This window comes from Oncorhynchus mykiss, chromosome 13 (assembly GCF_013265735.2).
Source record: "Oncorhynchus mykiss isolate Arlee chromosome 13, USDA_OmykA_1.1, whole genome shotgun sequence".
In the NCBI taxonomy this organism is placed as follows: domain Eukaryota; kingdom Metazoa; phylum Chordata; class Actinopteri; order Salmoniformes; family Salmonidae; genus Oncorhynchus; species Oncorhynchus mykiss.
In genome coordinates this window covers 12,454,830-12,462,905 of record NC_048577.1, presented here as the reverse complement: position 1 = coordinate 12,462,905, position 8,076 = coordinate 12,454,830, and positions in this window count along the sequence as shown.

Here is an 8,076-nt window from a genome sequence, read left to right as displayed (position 1 = left end):
GGGTTCATATCATGTACCCAACCCTACCCCCAAACCTAAACCCTAAACCGGGTTTGTATCCTATATCCATATCTTACCCTCACTTTTATGTCAATATCTTCATTATTCTTTACACCTTTTAAACCCAATAAAGTTTGTTTTAATAAAAGTCAAGTTGAGAACAACAAGAAAAGGTGAACTACAATGTCCATACACCCTAGTCTCCCACCCAACCCCAAACCTCAACCTGGAAACCGAAAAGAGAGATATAAGAATCCCTGAGCTGTCACTACCAGTATCAAAGTGTCTCTCTCTCTCTCTCTGTGTGTGTGTGTGTGTGTGTGTGTGTGTGTGTGTGTGTGTGTGTGTGTGTGTGTGTGTGTGTGTGTGTGTGTGTGTGTGTGTGTGTGTGTGTGTGTGTGTGTGTGTGTGTGTGTGTGTGTGTGTGTGTGTGTGTGTGTGTGTGTGTGTGTGTGTGTGTGTGTCACCATAAAGGATTAATTTATAACTTTCACTGAACAGTCAACAGTTCGATAATCTACATTCCAACTTCAGTTACAGAGCTTGATAGCGATTTGAATTCAGGTGGTACAAGGCAACTCGGAAAGTATTCAGACCCCTTGATTCCCCCCTCCATTTTGTTACATTACAGCCTTATTCTAAAAATGGATTAATAAAAATCCTCAGCAATCTACACACAATACCCCATAATGATGAAGTGAAAACAGGTTTTCAGAAGTGTTTGCAAATGTATAAAACAGAAATACCTCATTTTACATAAATATTCAGACCCTTTGCTATGAGACTTGAAATTGAGCTCAGGTGCGTCCTGTTTCCAATGATCATCCTTGAGATGTTTCTATAACTTGATTGGAGTCCACCTGTGGTAAATTCAATTAATTGGACATGATTTGGAAAGGCACACCTGTCTATATAAAGTCCCACAGTTGACAGTGCCTGTCAGAGCAAAAACCAAGCCATGAGGTCGAAGTAATTGTCCGTCCAACCTTCTCTGTCCAACCATCTCTCACCAATCAGGCCTTTATGGTAGAGTGGCAAGATGGAAGCCACTCCTCAGTAAAAGGCACATGACAGCCCACTTGGAGTTTTCCAAAAGTTACCTAAAGACTCTCTATGACCATGAGAAACAAGATTCTCTGGTCTAATTAAACCAAGATTGAACTCTTTGGCCTGAATGCCAAGTGTCACGCCTGGAGGAAACCTGGCACCATCCTACAGTGAAGCATGGTTGTGGCAGAATCATGAGGTGGGGATGTTTTTCAGGGGCAGGGACTGGGAGACTAGTCAGGATTGAGGGAAAGAAGAACGGAGCAAAGTACAGAGAGATCCTTGATGAAAACCTGCTCCAGAGCGCTCAGGACCTCAGACTGGCCCACCCAGAGCAGTGACGCTCCCCATCCAACCATCCAACCAGACAGAGCTTGAGAGGATCTGCAGAGAAGAATGGGAGAAACTCCCCAAATACAAGCTTGTAGCGCCATACCCAAGAAGACTCGAGGCTGTACTTGCTGCCAAAGGTGCTTCAACAAAGTACTATGTAAAGGGTCTGAAAACTTATGTAAATGTGATATTTCAGTTTTTTTTTGTCAACCTCATTTTTCCTTTGTCATTATAGGGTATTGTATGTCGATTGATAAGGAAAAAATACAATGTAATCAATTTCAGAATAAGGCTGTAATGCAAAAGTCAAGGGGTCTGAAAGCCATATCTCAGACTGGACAATAAAAAGAAAAGATTAAGATGGGCAAAATAACAGACACTGGCCAGAGGAACTCTGCCTAGAAGGCCAGCATCCCGGAGTCGCCTCTTCACTCTTGACGTTGGGACTGGTGTTTTGCGGGTACTATTTAATGAAGCTGCCAGTTGAGGACTTGTGAGGCATTAGTTTCTCATACTAGACACTCTAATGTACTTGTCCATTTGCTCAGTTGTGCACCGGGGCCTCCCACTCCTTTCTATTCTGGTTAGAGTCAGTTTGCGCTGTTCTATGCAGGTAGTAGTACAAAGCGTTGTATAAGACCTTCAGTTTCTTGGCAATTTCTCACATGGAATAGCCTTCATTTCTCAGAACAAGAATAGACTGATGAGATTCAGAAGAAAGTATCTTTGTTTCGGGCCATTTTGAGCCTTTAATCAAACCCACAAATTCTGACGCTCCAGATACTCAACTAGTCTAAAGAAGGCCAGTTTTATTGCTTCTTTAATCAGAACAACAGTTTTCAGCTGTGCTAACATAATTGCAAAAGGGTTTTCTAATGATCAATTAGCCTTTTAAAATGATAAACTTGGATTAGCTAACACAACGTGCCATTGGAACACAGGAATGATGGTTGCTGATAATGGGCCTCTGTTTATGGAATATCTAGATAAATGTACAATCAGCCGTTTCCAGCTACAATAGTCATTTACAACATTAACAATGTCTACGCTGTGATCTGATCAATTTGATGTCATTTTAATGGACAAAAAAAATTGCTTTTCTTTCAACAACAAGAACATTTCTAAGTGACTCCAAACTTTTGAACGGTAGTGTATATTAAAGATGACTTGCCTACTACCAGTACAGTATGTTTATCTGAAGGCCTAGCCTGAACGATTGGGCGAATCAACAATAAATTAAATGCTGATTAAAACTCCTGAAAGGCTCCACAGGTACTGAAATCTGCTGCCTTGTATTTGGTGTTTATTTTCTCAAATGTTCTCCCTAGTAGGGAGTGCTAATGGCTTCTAAATATGACTCTACATCATTCGAATAAGGTTTTGGCTATTCCCAACTCCCTTGGGTACCAGTTGGTTGCCATTAGCGACACGTGGTCACTGGTGCGATCTTACGAAATGTGATTGTAACTAAACTAAGTGAAAAATGTTCTCAAACATTTGACTGTTTTTCTAAGGCCTGTTTTCCACCGTCATTACTGAGAGAGGGAGAGAGATGGGGGAGAGAGAGAGAGATGGGGGAGGGAGAGAGAGAGGGGGAGAGTTGACCTCTTCACTGCTATTCTCTCCACTGTGAGTCATTTGCATGTTCTATGATTCTATGATTCCGTTTCTCTTTTATCATTAAGGTCATTAGTGATAATAATCTAAGAGATTGACTGATAGCTGTGTGACACCCACACACGCACGCACGCACACACACACACACACACACACACACACACACACACACACACACAGTGTTCATTTGTTCTCCAGAGGGCCATGTGCAGGAAAGCCCAAGTTCACATGTATTGATAATATTCCTTCGTAATATTCCTTCCAGTTTGCTACAACAGGAAAATATTTCCACAGCAACAGGAAATGTGAATTATTATGTGGATTATAATTCAGGGACATTTCTGTAGGGGTTGATATATTTTTCTTAACGGAAAATAAAGTCTGAAATGTCAAAGTGGAAATTACAAACTTCAGAAGCCTTCTTAAACCTCAAATACACTACGAGTTTTAAATGTCCTGCACTGCAGGAACGTTCTCCTGCAACAGGGTGATCACATTAAGATCCAACACCAGACGGAAAGGTGAAAGGTTAATAGTAGTGATGAATATGAGTTATATTTCATTATCTCTCGGGTAGGGACAGTATGTGTAAAAGGCATCCGTCAACATTTAAGTGAAGATATACCAGTCAGTTATGCTTTTAACTCTGCATGCTTCCTACTTCAACATAGCTACTTCAGGGAAGGGAAGATAATATATGCCATTTAAGCAGATGCTTTTAACCCAGAAGTGAGTGCATTTTCGTAGCAGGAATATCTTTATGAAGGCCATATGTTTCTCAACTAGCATCATAAAGGACCACGATAGACAGCATTCACCTCAAAGGACCTATGAACATAACATAAGTTACCATCTGTGGGGTTGCTATCTAAACAGCCAGCTGGCTGTTTTTATGCCATTTCCTTGTCATTATTTGCTGTCATGCTGTAGATAGATAGATGGATAGATAGATAGATAGATAGATAGATAGATAGATAGATTTTGGGGTCACTTAGAATTGTCCTTGTTTTCCATGAAAACGTACATGAAATTAGTTGCAAAATGAATAGGAAATATAGTCAAGACGTTGACACGGTTATAAATAATGATTTTTAATAGTAATTGTGTCCTTCAAACTTTGCTTTTGTCAAAGAATCCTCCATTTGCAGCAATTACAGCCTTGCAGACATTTGGCATTCTAGTTGTCAAGTTGTTGAGATAATCTGAAGAGATTTCACCCCACGCTTCCTGAAGCACCTCCCACAAATTGGATTGGCTTGATGGGCACTTCTTATGTACCATATGGTCAAGCTGCGCCCACAACAGCTCAATAGGGTTGAGATCCGGTGCCTGTGCTGGCCACTCCCTTATAGACAGAATACCAGCTGACTGCTTCTTCGCTGAATAGTTGGTGCATAGTTTGGTGCTGTACTTTATGTCACTGTCCTGTTGTAGGAGGAAATAGTCTCCAATTAAGCACCGCCCACATGGCGTTGCAAAATGGAGTGATAGCCTTCCTTCTTTTACCTTGTACAAATATCCCACTTTACCACTACCAAAGCACCCCCAGACCATCCCATTGCCTCCACCATGCTTGACAGATGGCGTCAAGCACTCCTTCATTCTTCATATTTTCATTTTATCTGCGTCTCACGAATGTTCTTCTTTGTGATCTGAGTACCTCAAACTTAGATTAGTCTGTCCATAACACTTTATTCCAATCTTCCTCTGTCCAGTGTCTGTGTTCTTTTGCCCATCTTAATCTTTTATTTTTATTGGACAGTCTGAGATATGACTTTTTCTTTGCAACTTTTCCTAGAAGGCCAGCATGCCGGAGTCGCCTCTTCACCCTTGACGTTGAGACTGGTGTTTTGCGGGTACTATTTAATGAAGCTACCAGTTGAGGACAGTTTCTCAAACTAGACAGTCTAATGTACTTGTCCTCTTGCTCAGCTGTGCATCGAGGCCTCCCACTCCTCTTTATATTCTGGTCAGAGCCAGTTTGCACTGTTCTGTGAAGGGAGCAATTTCTCGCATGGAATAGCCTTCATTTCTCAGAACAAGAAGTTTCAGAAGAAAGTTTCAGAAGAAAGTTCTTTGTTTCTGACCATTTTAAACCTGTAATCGAACCCACAAATGCTGATGCTCCAGATACTCAACTAGTCTAAAGAAGGCCCGTTTTATTGTTCCTTTAATCAGAACAACAGTTTTCAGCTGTGCTAACATAATTGCAAAAGGGTTTTCTAATGATCAATTAGCATTTTTAAAATGATAAACTTGGATTAGCTAACACAATGTGCCATTGGAAAACAGGAATGATGGTTTCTGATAATGGGCCTCTGTACGCCTACAGTATGTAGATATTCCATAAAAAAATCAGCTGTTTCCTGCTACAATAGTCATTTTCAACATTAACAATGTCTACACTGTATTTGTGGTCCATTTGATGTTATTTTAATGGACAAAAAAAGTGCTTTTCTTTCATATACAAGAACATTTCTAAGTGACCCCAAACTTTTGAACGGTAGTGTAGATAGAGGAAGCGAAACAGCATCAAGTCCCCACAGTCATTGTAGCCTATGGATCATCACGCTGGGGAAGAATGTTGACAAAAGACAACACTACTCACCTAATCAAATGAAACCCTGAAGTTAGTTTTATGAGTCTGGGAAACATGGAGAGGGGTGTTCTTTACATCCAGCCGAGTCTAGCTCACAATTATCATTCTTCTCTCTGTACAGAGAGGGGACTTCTGGGAGATGGTTTCCATGGTGATGGGATAAATGCGACGAGGAAGAGGAGGCTTAATGTGACAATATTTCAGCCGCAATATCCCAGAGACCCATAACTAGGATTTCAAAAGGAGGGTATATTACTGGAGACCTTCAAAGTTTAGCACTAAACTATAAGGATTTGATCTAATCTATCACATCACATCTAGTGGCTCTTTAGGGTACTTCACAGTGTCACAGGTATGTAAATATGTGTGGCCTTATCACATGTAAAATATATAAAATAATTGAATAAGATAAAAAAGTTGTAAAGCTGACAAAGCTGTAAAACGTTATCTGAAATATAAACCATCAACTTAGTGATTGGTGTTTAATTTGAGGGTTTCAGTATGAAATATCCCTACATGTTTTTACACAAACTTTTTTACTATATCAATATGTATTTGTTGTAAATGTTTTGGTGTCAAACTGGTGGCAGTTGTGAAAAAAGTCCTTAGTTGCAAGAGTTGCAGAGTTAACTGACAATAATGTCATTGTTGATTAGCATCATTAATGAAAAGAATCGTCTATTTTCTCTTGAATAGTATGATCTATGTACTAGAAAATCATGGATAATATGGACACAGATATAATAAATTACTACTATATATGAATATACAGTGCCTTGCGAAAGTATTCGGCCCCCTTGAACTTTGCGACCTTTTGCCACATTTCAGGCTTCAAACATAAAGATATAAAACTGTATTTTTTTGTGAAGAATCAACAACAAGTGGGACACAATCATGAAGTGGAACGACATTTATTGGATATTTCAAACTTTTTTAACAAATCAAAAACTGAAAAATTGGGCGTGCAAAATTATTCAGCCCCTTTACTTTCAGTGCAGCAAACTCTCTCCAGAAGTTCAGTGAGGATCTCTGAATGATCCAATGTTGACCTAAATGACTAATGATGATAAATACAATCCACCTGTGTGTAATCAAGTCTCCGTATAAATGCACCTGCACTGTGATAGTCTCAGAGGTCCGTTAAAAGCGCAGAGAGCATCATGAAGAACAAGGAACACACCAGGCAGGTCCGAGATACTGTTGTGAAGAAGTTTAAAGCCGGATTTGGATACAAAAAGATTTCCCAAGCTTTAAACATCCCAAGGAGCACTGTGCAAGCGATAATATTGAAATGGAAGGAGTATCAGACCACTGCAAATCTACCAAGACCTGGCCGTCCCTCTAAACTTTCAGCTCATACAAGGAGAAGACTGATCAGAGATGCAGCCAAGAGGCCCATGATCACTCTGGATGAACTGCAGAGATCTACAGCTGAGGTGGGAGACTCTGTCCATAGGACAACAATCAGTCGTATATTGCACAAATCTGGCCTTTATGGAAGAGTGGCAAGAAGAAAGCCATTTCTTAAAGATCCATAAAAAGTGTCGTTTAAAGTTTGCCACAAGCCACCTGGGAGACACACCAAACATGTGGAAGAAGGTGCTCTGGTCAGATTAAACCAAAATTGAACTTTTTGGCAACAATGCAAAACGTTATGTTTGGCGTAAAAGCAACACAGCTCATCACCCTGACCACACCATCCCCACTGTCAAACATGGTGGTGGCAGCATCATGGTTTGGGCCTGCTTTTCTTCAGCAGGGACAGGGAAGATGGTTAAAATTGATGGGAAGATGGATGGAGCCAAATACAGGACCATTCTGGAAGAAAACCTGATGGAGTCTGCAAAAGACCTGAGACTGGGACAGAGATTTGTCTTCCAACAAGACAATGATCCAAAACATAAAGCAAAATCTACAATGGAATGGTTAAAAAAAAAACATATCCAGGTGTTAGAATGGCCAAGTCAAAGTCCAGACCTGAATCCAATCGAGAATCTGTGGAAAGAACTGAAAACTGCTGTTCACAAATGCTCTCCATCCAACCTCACTGAGCTCGAGCTGTTTTGCAAGGAGGAATGGGAAAAAATTTCAGTCTCTCGATGTGCAAAACTGATAGAGACATACCCCAAGGGACTTACAGCTGTAATCGCAGCAAAAGGTGACGCTACAAAGTATTAACTTAAGGGGGCTGAATACTTTTGCACGCCCAATTTTTCAGTTTTTGATTTGTTAAAAAAGTTTGAAATATCCAATAAATGTCGTTCCACTTCATGATTGTGTCCCACTTGTTGTTGATTCTTCACAAAAAAAATACAGTTTTATATCTTTATGTTTGAAGCCTGAAATGTGGCAAAAGGTCGCAAAGTTCAAGGGGGCCGAATACTTTCGCAAGGCACTGTATATGTTTATGTTATTCAATTATAAATGACCCAAGTGCTGATAGATTGCCATAGATTTTCTGTTCATTACCAAAATTACTG